Source organism: Balaenoptera physalus, assembly GCF_965194825.1.
Source record: "Balaenoptera physalus genome assembly, chromosome: 16".
NCBI lineage: Eukaryota > Metazoa > Chordata > Mammalia > Artiodactyla > Balaenopteridae > Balaenoptera > Balaenoptera physalus.
Genome location: NC_138898.1, coordinates 24,849,351 through 24,867,287, shown reverse-complemented (window position 1 = coordinate 24,867,287; position 17,937 = coordinate 24,849,351). Strand labels below are relative to the sequence as shown.

Here is a 17,937-nt window from a genome sequence, read left to right as displayed (position 1 = left end):
GCCCTCAAGAAACTTGCAGTTTTTTTCACGTCTACGAACTGTTTACCCTAATAGATATAACCTTCTACTCCAGGAGAGAGAAGGAGTTTTGTACTGAATCATCACTTTGTATTTTTAAACTAAGAATTCGTCTGCATATTGAACTTACCTTACTCCAGAAATAGTCTGATAACAAATATATGTTATTTTATTGGAGTCCCTAAACTTTGTCAATTACAGAGAAATTTTTCTTTAAAGACCAGGAAAAAAATCCAGAAATGCCATCTGCATTTAGGTGAACTGTGGTTTGCTTTTTAGTCATTTGTGTAAAGAAAGAACAGGCTCTAAAATTTAGTCTTTGATTCTTCGTTCCAGAGAGTCAGTTCAGTTGGTCACAGAGGAAAGTACGGTAGGGAATCATATTGTAGGGGTTAACTGTGTACTGGAGTTAGATTGTCTGATTTTGAATTCTGGCTCTACCGTGTCCTGGCAGTATGACCTTGGCCAAGTTGCTTAACTTCTTTTTTTTTGTTTAATTTATTTATTAAGTTTTTGGCTGTGTTGGGTCTTCGCTGCTATGCATGGGCTTTCTCTGTAGTTGCGGCGAGCGGGGGCTACTCTTCATTGCGGTGTGCGGGCTTCTCGTTGCGGTGTCTTCTCTTGTTGCAGAGCATGGGCTCTAGGCCAGCTGGCTCAGTAGTTGTGGCTCGTGGGCTCTAGAGTGCAGGCTCAGTAGTTGTGGTGCACGGGCTTAGTTGCTCTGAGGCATGTGGGATCTTCCCGCACCAGGGCTTGAACCTGTGTCCCCCACATTGGTAAGCAGATTCTTAATCACTTCGCCACCAGGGAAGCCCTGCTTAACTTCTTTGTGCCTTAGTTTCCTCATCTGTAAATTGAGAATAATAGTAGCATGTATCCATAGGGTTGTTGTGTGGAGTAAATGAGATAATGTATTTTTGCTTGAACAATAGTTGGCTCAAAATAAGCAGGAAATGTTAATTGCCAGTATTACTGTTGTTGTCATTATCACATTATCATCATCACCAACCTTGTCCTTCTTAAAATTATCTTCTCAATTTATTAATTCATTCAGTAAATTTATCTAGGGTGAGCACTGTAAAGTCAAATGCCTACAAGGGCTAGATGAACATTTTAAACAGTAATGATAGATCAGATTGGGACTTAAGTGATTTAGGGAATTCATGTCACTCCAGTGAGGCAGCTGTTATGCAGCTTTGGCTCACTTTATTTTTTTTAAATTGAGGTGAAATTCATCTTTTTAAAATACATGATTCAGTGTTGGCTCACTATTGATCTGGCAGGGGGCTGAGGGGGGTGGCATGTAGACAGAGTGTGGCCTGAACATCTTAACTTTTTTCTGAGCAGAAGCTAGAATTCCAGATTTTGTGAGAAATTTTTATTTTTAAATGTTGGCAACTTAATGAATTCATAAAAAATTCTGTGAGCCAAGCAAATCACCACTGTGGGCAGGATTTGTCTTGTGGGTTGCCATTCTGCAGCCTCTGATCTGGGGCTCAATTTTTTGCAGCATAACCCACGTTCCCTGCCCTCTGGGAAGAAAGTCCTTGCCCACATAGAGATTTTTAAAGTTCAAGCAATACCTTAGAGCAGTCTGGGGCTGAATGAGGAGTATATAGAATAATTAAGGCAAAGAGGAGGAGAGAAGTTACTTAAAACTGGGATTCATAATGGGCAAAATGGCAGGAATGGACTTGAGATGGTGGAAGTACAGTGAATTTAGATTAATCTGAAGAGGGTTTGTGTGGTCCGCGTAAGAAGAGAAAGTTTGGAAAAATTAAGAGAGACCAGCGTAGGGGCAGAAAAAATTTCTCTTCTTCCCTTCTAGGTTCTTTGGCTGGTCTAATCATTGATATAAGACAGATTAACAGGAGAAAAACAAATTTCCTAAATATGGTATGGGAGCCCCATAAAAGTATGAGACCCAAAGGGCAGCCAGCTAATAGAGGCTTATATGAACATCCTGAGCTAAGGAAAGGGGTAGGGGCCTGGGGATACAAAAGGAAGAGAAGAGGAGATGTTTGGAAAATAAAGGTTGCCTTGATACGCAGGTAAGTTTCTTAGGTAAAAAGATATCTCTGGCAATAGTTCTCTTCTTGGTACAGGCCTCCTTTCCAGTGTAAATTTAGGCAGTTGAGGGGGAGGTAAAGAGCTTTTACTGAATCTGCTGAGTTTTGATTGTTTTTAGCTCAAAATAATCCTTATGCCAAAGTAGCATATTTTGGGGTGAAAAATTCTGCTCCCCTTCACCAGCCTTCTTATTTTGGGATAACCTTAAGTCCTGTTGACTGACAGGATGAAATGGTATTTTATGAAGATTTATTTGGTAATATTGAGGTCTACAAGTATTTACTAGGGTTGGTAGGGTCTGGAGGTAGGGAGACCAGGCTAGGGAGGTGGTAGTGAGAATGGAAAGTGACAGACAGAAGCTTGTATTTGGGTCACCCTGTGACAGTAGGACCCTGCAGTAAAGAGGGCAGATTTTGAAAGCTTTTCTCATATTCATTCTTTGAATGAAAAACTGGGATATGTGAGGATAATGCTAAAGAGGCTATCCCTCTTTCTTTCTTTTTTTGGCTGCGTTGGGTCTTCGTTGCTGCGCGCAGGCTTTCTCTAGCTGTGGCGAGTGGGGGCCACTCTTTGTTGCAGTGCACGGGCTTCTCATTGCGGTGGCTTCTCTTGTGGAGCACAGACTCTAGGCGTGTGAGCTTCAGTAGTTGTGGCTCGCGGGCTCTAGAGCGCAGGCTCAGTAGTTGTGGTGCATGGGCCACAGCAACAGTTAGTTGCTCCGCGGCATGTGGGATCTTCCTGGACCAGGGCTCAAACCCGTGTCCCCTGCATTGGCAGGTGGATTCATAACCACTGCGCCACAAGGGAAGTCCTATCCCTCTTTTTTCATGTTGTGGATCTTCATTACTCAGCCCCAGCACCCTCTTTAATGATGGATCACGTACATAGTCTTATGATTTCCCAGCTTCATAAGAAGAATAGAAAAGGAAGAATCAAAGTAGTTCAACTGCTTATTACATTTCTAGTTTCACATTTTTGGTCAGCTCAGTTAACCTCTGAGGAGTTTCTGTAGACTTCAGTTTAAACATGGAATTTTTGTGTTTAACAAGGTTTGGAAACACTAACAAAAGATTTTCTCATGGAAAAGATGTAGAATTTTGTTGCAGAAACTTGACACAGTAATTAATTTATGATTTAGAATGTTTAAAAAAACTGATAAATGTAGAAAGGTGGAATGTGTTTATTTTGTATAAACAGTGATTTTTAGGATTTAATTTTCACCAGGCCTTTTGTTCTGTTTATACTTGCTCATGAAAATTTTCTTGACATACACAGGAAAGTTAATTCCTTATTCTTGACTAAAATGCAAAATGTAGTTATTGTAAGTAGTCTTTTTAGAAAGTAATTTGAATAGTGTGTTAGATATAGCCTGAGCATTCAGAATATTTGAGATAGTAACATTTCCCTCACTGATGAATAAGAATACTGAACTGGGCCTATGAAAAGTAGACAAAGTTGCCGCCATCATAGAGATGCAGCAACAGCGTCAAATTGAGCTAAATTGAAGTCTCATTTAATGGAAAAGGGATTTGTTTTTTGTTTCTTGAACTTTTGAAGCATGGTCTAACCTAGATTTTGGAGTTCATTTGTTCTGAAAAATTGAAAGGGATTTTTAGGTGGCTCATTTAATTATAGGTCTGCTGTGGAAGGAAAAGAACGTGGAAGAGGGATTAGCTGCATTTGCTTCTGTGGAAAGCTAGTAGTCAAAGGGAAATCCTAGATTATCTTTTTTTTCCCTTGAATTTCTGGAAGGAAAGAAGTACTATATAGGTCTTAATTAAAAACTGTATTATGTATGTATTGAAATGTGCAGAACCTAGGTACTGCTGCTTTTCCTTGTCCAGAATATTGCTGACATTGATCTGCAGTCATCTATTCTCCCTTTGTCTTTGCCCTTCAGAGTGTAAACTGTTTTCCTTTTTTTCATCTTGTTGGGGTTTTGGGAGAGTATGGAGATGTAGCACATATGTTCAGTCTGCCCTGTTTGATTTTACCATGTAAATTGATGTTTTCATTTCTAAGGGGCAAAGAAAATGATGAACTTACTTGTCCTGATTATTTTTCGTTTGTTACTGTGGTAAAATATGCATAACAAAAGTTTACAGTTTTAACCATTCTTAAGCGTTCAGTTCAGTGGCATTAAATCTATTCACATTGCTGTACACCTGTTACCACTATGCATCTCCAGAATTTCATCATTCCAAACTGAAACTGTACCTATTATTAAGCAATAACGCCATTCCCCTCCTCTAGTCCCTGGTAACCGCTATGCTAATTTTTGTCTCTATGTAGAATTTGACTATTCTAGGTACCTCATGTAAGTAGAATCATACAATGTTTGTCCTTTGTGGCTGGCTTATTTAACTTACCACAGTGTCTTCAAAGTTCATGTTGTAGCATGTTCCAGAATTTCATTCCTTTTAAAAAGCTGAATAATATTCCATTTTATGTGTATATCACATTTTGTTTATCAATTCTTCTATTGATGGACAGTTGGGTTACCTTTTGGCTATTGTGAATAGTGATGCTATGAATGTGGCTGTATAAATATCTGTTTGAGTCTCTCCTTTCAGTTCTTTAAGGTATATTCCCAGACGTGGAATCGGTGGATCAAGTAGGAATTGCAGGTTTTTTTGGTTGTTGTTTTTAAATTTATTTTTTTATTGAAGTATAATTGATTTACAATGTTGTTAATTTCTGCTGTACAGCAGAATGACTCAATTATGCACATATATACATTCTTTTTTATATTGTTTTCCATTATGGTTTATCCCAGGATATTGAATGTAGTTCGCTGCGCTATACAGTAGGACCTTGTTGTTACTAATTCCATGTTAATTTTTTTAGGATCCACCATAGTGTTTTCTGCAGCAGCTATACCATTTTACATTCCCACCAGCAGTTCACAAGAGTTCCAGTTTTCTACACCCATGCCAACATTTCATTTGTTTTCTTTACTTTAAAGAATAGTCATCCTTATGGGAGAAGTGGTATCTCATTGTGGGTTTTTTTCTCATTTCTCCAGTGCTTAGTGATATTGAGTGTCTTTTCATGTGCTATTTGTATATCTTTTTTGGAGAAATGTCTGTTCAATTCCTTTGCCCATTTTTTAATTGGGTTGTTTGGTTTTTTGGTGTCTTAATTATCTTGTAGGCTGCAGCCTACCTCTTCTGGGTCTTGTGCTAGTCCTCCTTCTTTCCTATTGTTGACAAAGCAGCTAGAACCATTCTCTAATATATAGTCCCTCAGTAAATGGATGTTTGATAAAATGTTAAAAGTAGTGCTTTCTGGAAAGATGAAGGTTGGTTGGGGCATGACCTTCATTACATTTTTCTCTAGTTTTGGAATTGTCTATTCTCTTTTAACCATTTACTTGGTGGGGTAAACATTTATAAAGGATAGGGAAAGAAGTCTCTGTGTCATCCAAGTTTTATTTTATTTTTATTTATTTATTTAAAAAATTTTATTTATTTATTGATGGCTGCGTTGGGTCTTCGTTGCTGCAGGTGGGCTTTTTCTCTAGTTGTGGCGAGCGGGGGCTACTCTTTGTTGCGGTGCGTGGGCTTCTCATTGCAGTGGCTTCTCGTTGCGGAGCATGGGCTCTAGGCACGTGGGCTTCAGTAGTTGTGGCTCACGGGCTCTAGAGTGCAGGCTCAGTAATTGTGGCTCACGGGCTTAGTTGCTCCGTGCCATGTGGGATCTTCCTGGACCAGGGCTTGAACCCGTGTCCCCTGCGTTGGCAGGTGGATTCTCAACCACTGCGCCACCAGGGAAGCCCCCCAAATTTTATTTTGGAGAAGGAAAATATGGGATCTTATTAAAAGAAATTTGGCTCTTAGAGGACTTGCTCTTCCTGTTTGCCTAAGAAAATATGAATCAGCCTGAGGTATCCAGACAAGGGTTTTACTTTCTGTAATTCTGAAGGAAAAAATGTCTGTTTTAATTATTTCAGTGATTACTTGATTTTGTGTGATGATTTGGAATTTCTTATTTTGAGACTGTGCTGTTTGGTAGGGTTCTTTTTGTTTTTGTTCAAGAGGGGTTTGGGAGTGGTCCTAAACTCAATATATATTTTAATAATTTTGGAAAGGACCAAACTGAATAAGTTCAAGTACAGCAATGACATAAGTATTTTTTTTCATTTGTTTCCCTGTTTTTCTCTGTTTTCTTTTTTTTTTTTTTTTTTGGCTGATTTATGGAACTGTGGCTTTAAATTATGAAATTAACATTGAGCAAGGCTAGAGATCTCAGTTTTTGGCTTCTGTTCTGACCTTGGACAATCCATTTTGATTGGGTTGTTTATCTTATTATCAAGCTGTAAGAGTTCTTTGTGAATTCTGGATGTAAGTCCTTTATCAGATATGCGTTACATTTTACCAATATATTCTCCCAGCCTTTGGCTTGTCTTTTCATTTTCTTAATAGTGTCTTTTGAAGAGTAGAAGTTCCTAATTTTAATGAGGCTTAATTTCTCAGTTTTTTCTTTTATGGATGGTACTTTTGGTGTCACAGCTAAGAAATCTTTGCTTAATTGGGCAATCCATTTAACTTTCCTGGATTTCCATATGTTTATCTGTGAGAACAAATAAGATGTGTGTGGTATTTTGCCTTCTTTGAAATGATATTTTTAATCAGTTCCTTCGGCACTCAAAGTAGAGGAGGTAGTCTTGGAATAGAATACTAAGGTGAAAATCTGCTGGCCCAAATTGGAGTGTAGAATTGGCTCTGCTTTCATAATCCTGTTTATTTCCTAATGGATAAGTGGTAATTTGTTTCTCTTCCCTTCCCCCAGTATTTAGGGCTCTTGGAAGTAAATGATTCTCTCTCTGATTTTTTTTCTGGGTTTTTAATACAGTGTTTATAACAATGCTTTTTTAGTTCTTTTAATATAAATGCATGAATTTGTTTATAAAGTATACATAGACATTACTCATTAACTCATTAGTATTGATATCTAGTTTACTTGATAGTTTTTAAATAATGTGTAAAAATGATCTGAGAAAGTTTTGCTGGAAGGATGGGGATAGTGGCTATCCAGGGTCTTATTTTGAGGAGAATTCATGGGTTTTAAGAGATAGAAATAAGAGTTTCTTGGAAGCCAGGAAATTCAACTTTATATTTAATTAGGTTGTATAATTTCACACAAGCATTGGTTGCAAAAGAGAGCAATAGTTATAGTAGTACAACAGTAGTTATATTTATTGTGGCATGTCGAATCCTTTAAACTCTAGCGATAAATAGTCAAAGCCAGGACACAGCTTGTAACAGTAGTTAATATTATCATGTTTGTCAGAAAGCTGTTTGGGAGAACTAGGAGAAAATTGCCTTCTGCAATACTGGGTACAAAGTTCAGACCTGCAAATGAATGCTAAAGGTTCCAATTCTGGTGCCAGTTTTCTTAAACTCTTATACTATTGAACCTTGAAAGTTATACCTTCCTTTATTTCTCTTTGAATAAGATAATTGTCTTTTTATGTATATGCTTTAGAATCCACGCTGGATTCCCATTTGGCTGGAAAATGGGAAAGAACTGTCAGTGATCTGAGATCATTACGTGATGTTCAGAGCCAAGGTGTCACTGTTGTGGGGGATACGGGGTGGTCCAAATCCTACTTCTCTATTAAGGTAACTTTCTCCAGTAAATAGGAAAGCAGCTTTTTCCCATCATGAGTGGGATGGAGTTCATTTTCTCTCCTTTTCTTGAGAAATTAAGTTACGGAAATGAGTAATTACTTTCTGCCCTAACGCAAAGAACTCTTATCCCCTCTGACAATACAACACGTACACCAAGGTTAGCTTCTTTGTTATCATTAGTGGAGAATGGGATCTAAACATTGCTCCTTAGTCTCTGCTGCTGTGTTCCCAGTGAACAGGAATTAGTTTTCAACCCAGCTGGGTAGTGTGGCTACTGGTTGCATACACAGGAACCGTTACCAACTCCCATGTTTCCGCTTCCAACTGGATTGAGGCTGGGGTCCATTCTTAATAAATATGTATTTATTTATTTGGCTCCTCCGGGTCTTAGTTGTGGCACTTGGGATCCTCGTTGCTGCGTGCGGGATCTTCTTTGCAACAGTGGGATCTAGTTCCCTGACCAGGGATCGAACCCTGGCCCCCTACATTGGGACACAGTCTTAACTACTGGACTACCAGGGAAGTCCCTGGAGTCCATTCTTCATAGTAGTGGCTGGTGAATGAAGACAGATTTTTCAAAACGGGTCCTTTGATACATAACTCTTTTGAGTAGGGGTTTGGGAACTTGGCTGAGTGGCGCTACCCATGGGAGACTACTCAGTATTTACAGTTACCATGTATGCTTCTGTATTTTAGTAAGGCTGAGAGTTTGACTTCATTTGGTTTTAGTTCTCTGAATACCACTGTGTACTTTAGCTCTTTGAACTCTGTACTTTCTGCTTCAACAAGCAAGTTTTCTCCTTACTGGTTTTGTGTGTTTTCTGAAATGTCTCTTTGGTGGCTTCTTTTTTCTTTTTGGTTGCATTGGGTCTTCATTGCTGCACGCGGGCTTTCTCTAGTTGTGGCGAGCGGGAGCTTCTCTTGTTGCGGAGCACGGGCTCTAAGCACACGGGCTTCAGTAGTTGCAGCACATGGGCTCAGTAGTTGTGGCTCGTGGGCTCTAGAGTGCAGGCCTCAGTAGTTGTAGCACACGGACTTAGTTGCTCCGGCATGTGGAATCTTCCAGGACCAGGGATTGAACCGTTTCCCCTGCATTGGCAGGCGGATTCTTAACCACTGTGCCACCAGGGAAGTCCTTGGTGGCTTCTTTTAAGAAATTATAGGCCTATATGAAATTATTGAAGGGTTTTCTAGGTCACAGTAGATGTGGCCTATAAAAATAACATTATGTTGGATATGTTATTCCTGAAAATAAACCAGGCAAATTTCATAATATCCTGGTTATTTAATAATTTATCTATAAATAGGATATTTAAAAATAAGACTACAAATGTAGTTTGTCTGTTTGTTGCTTATGGGACAAGATGTTACTGAAATAATCTTGTGAAATGTCTTTTTCCACTGCCTTTCAGGAAGATGTTAAGGTTAGAAGGTTTTTTAAAAATATTTATTTGTTTATTTTATTTATTTTTGTCTGTGTCGGGTCTTAGTTGTGGCACACGGGATCTTCGTTGAGGCATGTGGGATCTTTCGTTGTGGCGGGTGGGCTTCTCTCTAGTTGTGGTGTGTGGGTTTTCTTTTCTCTAGTTGTGGTGTGCAGGCTCTAGGGCACATGGGCTCTGTAGTTGTGGTGCTCGGGTTCCAGATCATGTGGGCTCTGTAGTTTGTGGCACGTGAGCTCTAGTTGAGGTGTTTGAGCTCAGTCGTTGTGGTACGCGGACTTAGTTGCCCTGCGGCATGTGGGATCTTAGATCCCTGACCAGGGATCAAACCCACGTCCCCTGCATTTTAAGGCAGATTCTTTTCTTTTCAAATTTTTAAATAAATTTTATTTATTTATTTACTTTTACTTTTGGCTGCCTTGGGTCTTTGTTGCTGTGCGCGGGCTTTTTCTCTAGCTGCAGTGAGCGGGGACTGCTCTTCGTTGCAATTCATGAGCTTCTCATTGGGTGGCTTCTCTTGTTGCAGAGTACGGGCTCTAGGCACGCGGGCTTTAGTAGTTGTGGCGCTCGGGCTCAGTAGTTGTGGCTCACGGGCTCTAGAGTGAAGGCTCAGTAGCTGTGGTGCATGGGCTTAGTTGCTCCGTGGCATGTGGGATCTTCCCGGACCAGGGCTCGAACCCATGTCCCCTGCACTGGCAGGCGGATTCTTAACCACAGCACCACCAGGGAAGCCCCTAAGGAGGATTCTTTACTACTGGACCACCAGGGAAGTCCCAAGGTTAGTTTTTATTGCTGGCAATGTAGACATTCTGTCACATTTTTCTAGTGTGATAGTAAACATTACTCAAAATAAATGATATAAAAGTGTTAAGAACTGGCCCTATTTTAAGTTTCTTTGTAACTGACAGACTAAATAGATTATTTTAATATTGTACTAGATTTTAGATTCAAACTGATATCTTCATTGGTTCAAGTCAGTGGTTTACTAGGTGAAGATACAGGCTCTGCACCACTGTATTTGATTGTGAAGGGACTTCCCTGGTGGCACAGTGGTTAAAAATCTGCCTGCCAATGCAAGGAACACGGGTTCAAGCCCTGGTCTGGGAAGATCCCACATGCCGTGGAGTAACTAAGCCCTTGCGCCACAGCTGCTGAGCCTGCGCTCTAGAGCCTGCGAGCCACAACTACTGAAGCCCGCACGCCTAGAGCCCGTGCTCCGCAACAAGAGAAGCCACTGCAATGAGAAGCCTGTGCGCCGCAACAAAGAGTAGCCCCCACTCGCTGCAACTAGAGAAAGCCCGGACGCAGCAACGAAGACCCAACACAGCTAAATAAATAAATGAATTTATATTAAAAAAAAAAAAGATAGGTTAATCTAGCTGTGAGATGTAGATGTAAAAGAGAGATACTAGAAAGGAAGAATGAGTCCTGGAGAGATCTCCCCAAGATATATAGGAGATCTAATGTCAATTTTTTTTCTTTTTTGTTGTAGAAACTATTTTAAGAGCATTTTTTGTCATTCACATTGGGAATATGCTTTTTGTAGACAGGTTTGTTGAGATGTAACCTACACATAATAAAATTCATTCTTTTTAGGTATACAGGTCTTTGAATTTTGATAAACACTTGAAATCTTTACTTGTGCTCTTTTGTAGTCATTCATCTCTCCCCAGCCCCATTCCTTAGGAAGCACTGATGTGTTTTCTGTCCCAGTAGTTTTGGCTTTTCCAGAATGTCATGTAAATAGAATCATAGAGTATGTTAGTTTCCTAGGACTGCTGTAACAAATTAGCACAAACTGGGCAGTTTAAAACAACACAACTTCAGTTTTTCATGTTTTAGGAGTCTAAAAGGCCAAAATAAGGCATCACTGGAGTTGGAACCTCTCAGAGGGAGAATCTGTTCAGTGCTTCTGATGATTGCTGGCATTCCTTGTCTTGTGTATACATCTCTCCAGTCTATGTTTCCATTTTTACCCTGATCCAATATAACTTCATCTTAACTTGATTACATTTGCAAAAATCCTATAAGACCAAGTAAAGTCAAATTCTGGGTTCCAGGTGGACCTAAGTTTTGGCGGAGACAGTATTCAACCCAGTACCTAGAATATGTAGCCTTTAAAATTTTTAATGTTTTAAATGTTGTTTTAAAAATTCATCATACAGTAAGATTGGCTTTTTTTGGGTGTACGGTTGTATGAATTTTAACACATTTATTGATTCTTGTAACTAATACCACAAGCAGGATACAGAACAATTTCATCACACCAAAAGCCTCCCTTGTTCTGTATTTTTGTAGTCATATCCACCCTCAGTTAACCTCTGGCAGCCACAATTTGTTCTTCATTCCTTTAGTTTTGTCTTTTGGAGACTGTCATGTAAATGGAATAGTACATATGTAAACTTTTTTTTTTCAATTATTTGCTTTATTTTATTTTATTTTTTTAGTTTTATTGTTTTATTTATTTATTTATGGCTGTGTTGGGTCTTCGTTTCTGTGCGAGGGCTTTCTCTCTAGTTGTGGCAAGTGGGGGCCACTCTTCATCGCGGTGCGCGGGCCTCTCACTATCGCGGCCTCTCCTGTTGCGGAGCACAGGCTCCAGACGTGCAGGCTCAGCAATTGTGGTTCACGGGCCTAGTCGCTCCGCGGCATGTGGGATCTTCCCAGACCAGGGCTCGAACCCGTGTCCCCCGCATTGGCAGGCAGATTCTCAACCACTGCGCCACCAGGGAAGCCCTGTGTAAACTTCTTGAGACTGGGTTTCACTCAGTATGATGCCTTTGAGATTCCTCCAAGTTGTTGCATTTTTAAAAAATTTATTGCTGAGTAGTATTCCAGTGTATGCATGTACTGCAGTTTATCGATTTACCTATTGAGAGAGATTGAGTTGTTTCACATATCTTGCAGTTGTGAATAGAGCTGCTTGTAAACATTCTTGTACAGATTTTATATGGACATATGTTTTTATTTCTGTAGGCAAGGTTTCTCAATCTTGGCACTATGACATGTTGGTCTGGATAATTCTTTGTTGTGGAGGGCCATCCTTCACATTGTAGGACATTTAACAACATCCCTGGCTTCTGCCCACTGGATAGCAATAGCACCCACCCCCACCATTGTTTAAAAAAAAAAAAAGTCCCAGAGGACAAAATAGCCTCTGATTGAGAACCTCTGCTCTAAGGTAAATACCTAGGAATGGGATTGTTGGGTCATGTGGTAAATGTGTTGAATTTTATAAAAAATGGGCAAAACGTTGTCCAAATTGGATGTGCCATTTTGCTTTTCAACCAGCAGTACACGAGGATGCTTTGCATCCTTGCCAGCCCTTGATATTGTCAGTATTTTCTTGTTTGTTACTCTAATAGGAGCGTCATGGTATCTCATTGTGATAGGGTACTCTTTATTTTCTTTTTTTAATCAGTTCTTTATTTTGAAAAAAATCTACAGAAAAGTTGAAAAAAATAGTATAGTGAATACCTGTAAACACCTTGCTTATATTGACCTCTTGCCACATTTACTTTTTCTCTAGATGTACTTTTAATTTTGCTGAACCATGAGAAAGTCATTTGCAGCCATCATGATACTTCACCCCTGAACACGTTTACGTTACTTCTCCCAAGAAAAAGGATATTTTCCTATAGGACCACGATAGTATGTGTTAGTATTTCTAAGAAAATTAACAATTCCATAATGTCATCTAATATATTCACATTTTCCCAGTTATCACCAAAAGTCTTTTGTGTTTTTGTCCCTACGTATAGGATCCAATAAAGGTTCACACATTTTGTTGTTTTGTCTTTTTAGTGTCTTGACCTAGAACAGTCCTTTTGCCTCTAGTTTTTCTTCTTTTTTTTTGCCGCACAGCACAGCTTGCAGGATCTTAGTTGCCCGACCAGAGATTGAACCCGGGCCCTGGCAGTGAAAGCACCTCTTCCTGACCACTGGACTGCCAGGGAATTCCCTTGCCGTTTTAGTTTTTCAGTGTTAATTTTTTAAGAGTCCAGGCCAGGTAACTGGTAGAGTGTCATGTATTTTGGATATAATTATTTCCTCATTATTAGATTCAGGTCAAACATTTTGGGGGCAATAGTACTAGTCTAGGTGATATCGTATACTCATTTTTTTCTTCATTATATCGGGCAGCACATCAATGGTGGAATGTCACTCTAACGGTGTTGGTAAGTTTATTTACTTGGTTAATGTGATACTATAAGATCTCCATAATAATCATATACTTTTCACTTTGTAATTAGTAAGTAAGATGTGGTGTAATAATTTGAGGCCATATAAATATCCTGTTTTCTAATAACCTTTTACTATTGTATTAGTTATCTATTGGTGCATAACAAATTATCCCAAAATTTAGCTGCTTAAAATAACAAACTTTTTATCTTACATAGTTTCTGTGGGACAGAAATTCAAAAGTGGCTTAGCTGGATGGGTCTGACCCTGGATCTCTTGAGGTCACAGTCAAGATGTTGGCTGAGGCTGCAGTTATCTGAAGGCTACTAGGGCTGGAGAATTAGCCTCTAAGGTGTCTTTCTCATGTGGCTGACAGGTTGGTGCTGGCTCTTGGTAGGAGGCCTCAGTTCCTTGCCACATAGCCTGTTTCCCTGAGAACAAGTAACCCAAAAGAGCAAGTGGCATTGCATTTTTTAAAAAAAACTGTGGTAGAGTGCACACGATATTAAATTTACCATAGTAATCATTTTTAAGTGTATATGTTTCAGTGATATTAAGTATATTCATATCATTGTGCAGTCATCACCACCATCCACCCCCAGATCTCTTTTCATCTTGCAAAATTGAAACTGTACCCAATCAACGGTAACTCCCCATTTCCTCCTCCTGTGAGCCCAGTTAACCGCCGTTCATTCTGCTTTCTGTCTCTGATTTTGACTACTCTTGGTACCTCATATAAGCGCGGTCATCTTTTTGTGGCTGGCTACTTCACTTAACAAAGTGTGTCCTTAAGGTTCATCCACGTTGTAGCACATGTCAGAATTTCCTTCCTTTTTGAGCCTGAATAATCCATTGTATGTATTTACCACATTTTGCTTATCCATTCATCTGTTAATGGACACTTGGATTGCTTTCACATTTTAGGCATAATGAATAATGCTGCTGCTATGTACAAATACTTCTTCAAGACCCTGCTTTCCATTTTTTGGGGTATATACCAAGAAGTGAAATTGCTGGATCATATGGTAATTCCATTTAAAAAGTTTTAGGAAATACTATACTGTTTCCCACAGCAGCTTACTGTTTTACATTCCTACCAGTATGCACAAGGGTTCTAGTTTCTCCACATTCTTGACAACATTTGTTATTTTCTGGGGTTTTTTTTTGGTAATAGCCATCCTGTTGGGTGTGAGGTGGTATCTCATTGTGGTTTTGATTTGCATAGTGGTGTTGAGTATCTTTTCACGTACTTAATGGCCATTCTTCTTTGGAGAAATGGCTATTAAAATCTTTGGTCCATTTTTGAATTGACTTGGGTTTTTTGTTGTTGAGTTAGGAGTTATCTATATATTCTGGATATTAATCCCTTAGATGAATGATTTGAAAATAATTTCTCCCATTTTGTAGGTTGCCTTTTCACTCTTTTGATAGTGTCCTTTGGACATGTTTTAAATTTTCATGAAGTCCAATTTGTTTATTTTTGTTGTTGTTGTTGCCTGTGCCTTTGGTGTCATATATAAAAATCATTACCAAATCCAGTATTGTGACGCTTTTGCTCTATTTCTAAAAGTTTATAGTTTTAGGTCTTGCATCTAAGTCTTTGACCCTTTTTTAAAAAGAATTTATTATTTATTTGGTTGTGCCAGGTCTTAGTTGCAGCAGGTGGGCTCCTTAGTTGTGGCAGGTGGGCTCCTTAGTTGTGGCATGTGGGCTTCTTAGTTGCAGTAGGTGGGCTCCATTTGTTGGTTTTTGTAAGTGGTGGTAGGTAACAGTCTAACATTATTGTTTTGCAAGTGGATATCCAGTTTTCTCAGAATTGTTTGTTGAAAAGACTGTCCTTTCCGCATTGAAAAGTTTTGGCACCGTGTCAAAAATCATTTTGCCAGGTAATCGTGTGGGAGAGGGGGGTTGGGGGGAAGAATCATTTTGCCATATATGTAAGAATTTATTTCTGGGCTCTCTATTCCAATAGAATAAGTCTATATGTCTGTATTTATGCCACACTGTTTTGATTATTGTAGCTTTGTACTAAGTTTTGAAATCAGAAAATGTGAGTCCTCCAACTTTGTTGTTTCTTTCAAGGTTCTTTTTGCTATTTAGGGTCCCTTGAGATTCCATATGAATTTTAGGATGGATTTTCTATTTCTGAAGGAAACATCATTAAGATTTTGATGGGCTAGACAAGGCAGTTGAGAAGGAGGGAGCGTTTGGAGGTGGGCTTGGCTTGGCGTGCACTCCGCACCTCGGGAACGTTATTGCGCGTGGAACGTCTGCTTTTGGCAGACTATTGCCCAGAAGAAAAGATGTTTGGTTTTCACAAGCCAAAGATGAACCGAAGTATAGAGGGCTACTGTATTTGCAGAGCTAAATCCTCCAGTTCTCGATTCACTGACAGTAAACGCTATGAAAAGGACTTCCAAAGCTGTTTTGGGTTACATGAGACTCGTTCAGGAGACATCTGTAATGTCTGTGTTCTGCTTGTGAAAAGATGGAAGAAATTGCCAGCAGGATCAAAAAAAAACTGGAATCATGTGGTAGATGCAAGGGCAGGACCCAGTCTAAAGACTACACTGAAACCAAAGAAAGTGAAAACTCTATCTGGAAACAGGATAAAAAGCAACCAGATCAGTAAACTGCAGAAGGAATTTAAACGTCACAATTCTGATGCTCACAGTACCACCTCAAGTGCCACTCCAGCTCAATCTCCTTGTTATAGTAACCAGTCAGATGATGGCTCAGATACAGAGATGGCTTCTGGCTCTAACAGAACGCCAGTGTTTTCCTTTTTAGATCTCACATACTGGAAAAGACAGAAAATATGCTGTGGCATTATCTATAAAGGCCGTTTTGGGGAAGTCCTCATTGACACACATCTATTCAAGCCTTGCTGCAGCAATAAGAAAGCAGCTGCTAAGAAGCCGGAGGAGCAGGGGCCAGAGCCTCTGCCCATCTCCACTCAGGAGTGGTGACTGAGGTTTATGTAGAAGGGGAACAAAAAATGATTTAAATTTTGGAAAACACCAACAAAATGACCTTCCTATTTTTAACTTGGGTATCTGTTATTCTGCCAAAAGATGATTTCTAGAATAGTTTTGAGTGGGTTATTTTCCCTCCAGTTCCACAAAGTCTGAAGCCAGTATCTAGCTTACTAAAAGAAAAAGAAGTGTACATAGTATTTAAGATGCTGAGTATTTCATAGGAAAGCTGAATGCTGCTGTAAAGTGCTCTTTAAGGCTTTTTAAAAAAATCCCCTTCTAATGAATGAAATTAGGGGAATTTCAGGGGACAGGGATGGGATTTGTTGTATGATAAACGTATGTAGTTTTAGTCTTTCTATATTGAGAAGCAGTGGTTGGGGCATTTTTTAAGATGGCTGGCTACACTTGTTTTCCTTCGTTATAATAAATTTGTCATAACTCAGTAAACACAGACTTGCCCCTAGAGGTAGCTGTTAATAACTTTGAAATATTAAGGTGTTGCCAAGGTTCTGATGATTCAGACCTGTACTACTGAATATTAAGCAGGACGGACTAAGCTCTCTAGTGCGAATATCTTGAAGGAGTAATTTCTAAATATACAGAGGTAACTTGACTGTATATGTTGCATCCTGTGTCACCTCCCTCCATATTGATATTTGATAAAGTTTTTAATTTATATGAAACTTCTAAAGCAGAGTCAAAGTTCCTCTTGGGGAAATGTCAAATCTTTAGGATAGGCAATCCTATATGAATAGTACCAAAGCATTACCCCTTGGTAGAGAATGCACTCTATTAAAAATGTTAAATTATCTGAAAAATAAAATGTGCAAGTCTTCAGGATGGCACATGAAAAACACAAAGGTTAATGCTTCTTGGGGCACATTTCTTAGAGGGCTTGCAAGTGTGTAAATAATTTGTTTATGTTACATGACTGGTGACTTCATTGAAAATCTGCACAATTCAGTTTTAGCTCTGGATTACTTCGGTTGACCTTTGTGAAGGTTTTATCTGTGTAGAATGGTTGTTTGACTTGTTTTAACCTATTAGGGTTTTGGGTTTTGGGTTTTTGTTTTTTATTTTTCATTCTATATTAAAGTAAAATTCTACTAAAAGAAAAGAGGTGTGTGTTAATGCTGAGTGGGTTGGTTTTGGTTTGGTTTCTTTTAGTCAGGCTTTCTGAACATTGAGGTGTTAGATGATACATCCTAAACGTGGAGCTCTTCAACTGTAAAACCTTCATTAAAAGCCTTTTACTTGAACCCAAACCAAAGTACTATCTATTGCCTCTTTTCTAAAAGTTCAGGAAGAATATATCACCAGTTCAGACTTTTCATAATGCGGGAGGATCATTTGCCTACCTTGTAATAACATGACTCAGTGCTTATTTTTAAAACTGGATTTTAAAGATTGGATAGTATAAATAACAAGGAGTGAGCCAATTTTTATGGGTATCCTATAGTTTTATAGTTCTTAATCTAAACTTAAAATTTTATATTTCTTCCTTTGGAAAAAACTACAAGCCACCATATGCACAGACTACATAGTGAGTTGGGTCAGCTCTCCCACAGACTTTGAGGTATATTACCAGAATCCCAGCCATTATCATCTTCCTCC

At 39.0% G+C, this 17,937-nt stretch overlaps 1 protein-coding gene and 1 pseudogene across 3 annotated transcripts in view; both read left to right on the top strand.

The window, feature by feature from the left end:
- Nucleotides 1-17,937, top strand: part of ITCH (itchy E3 ubiquitin protein ligase) — a 123,361-nt gene that overhangs the window by 6,983 nt on the left and 98,441 nt on the right. The gene's annotated exons all lie outside the window — the stretch shown is intronic.
- On the top strand, nucleotides 15,498-17,582 carry LOC309646179 (SIN3-HDAC complex-associated factor pseudogene; annotated as a pseudogene). Its single transcript has one exon. The product of its transcript is annotated as an SIN3-HDAC complex-associated factor pseudogene (transcript).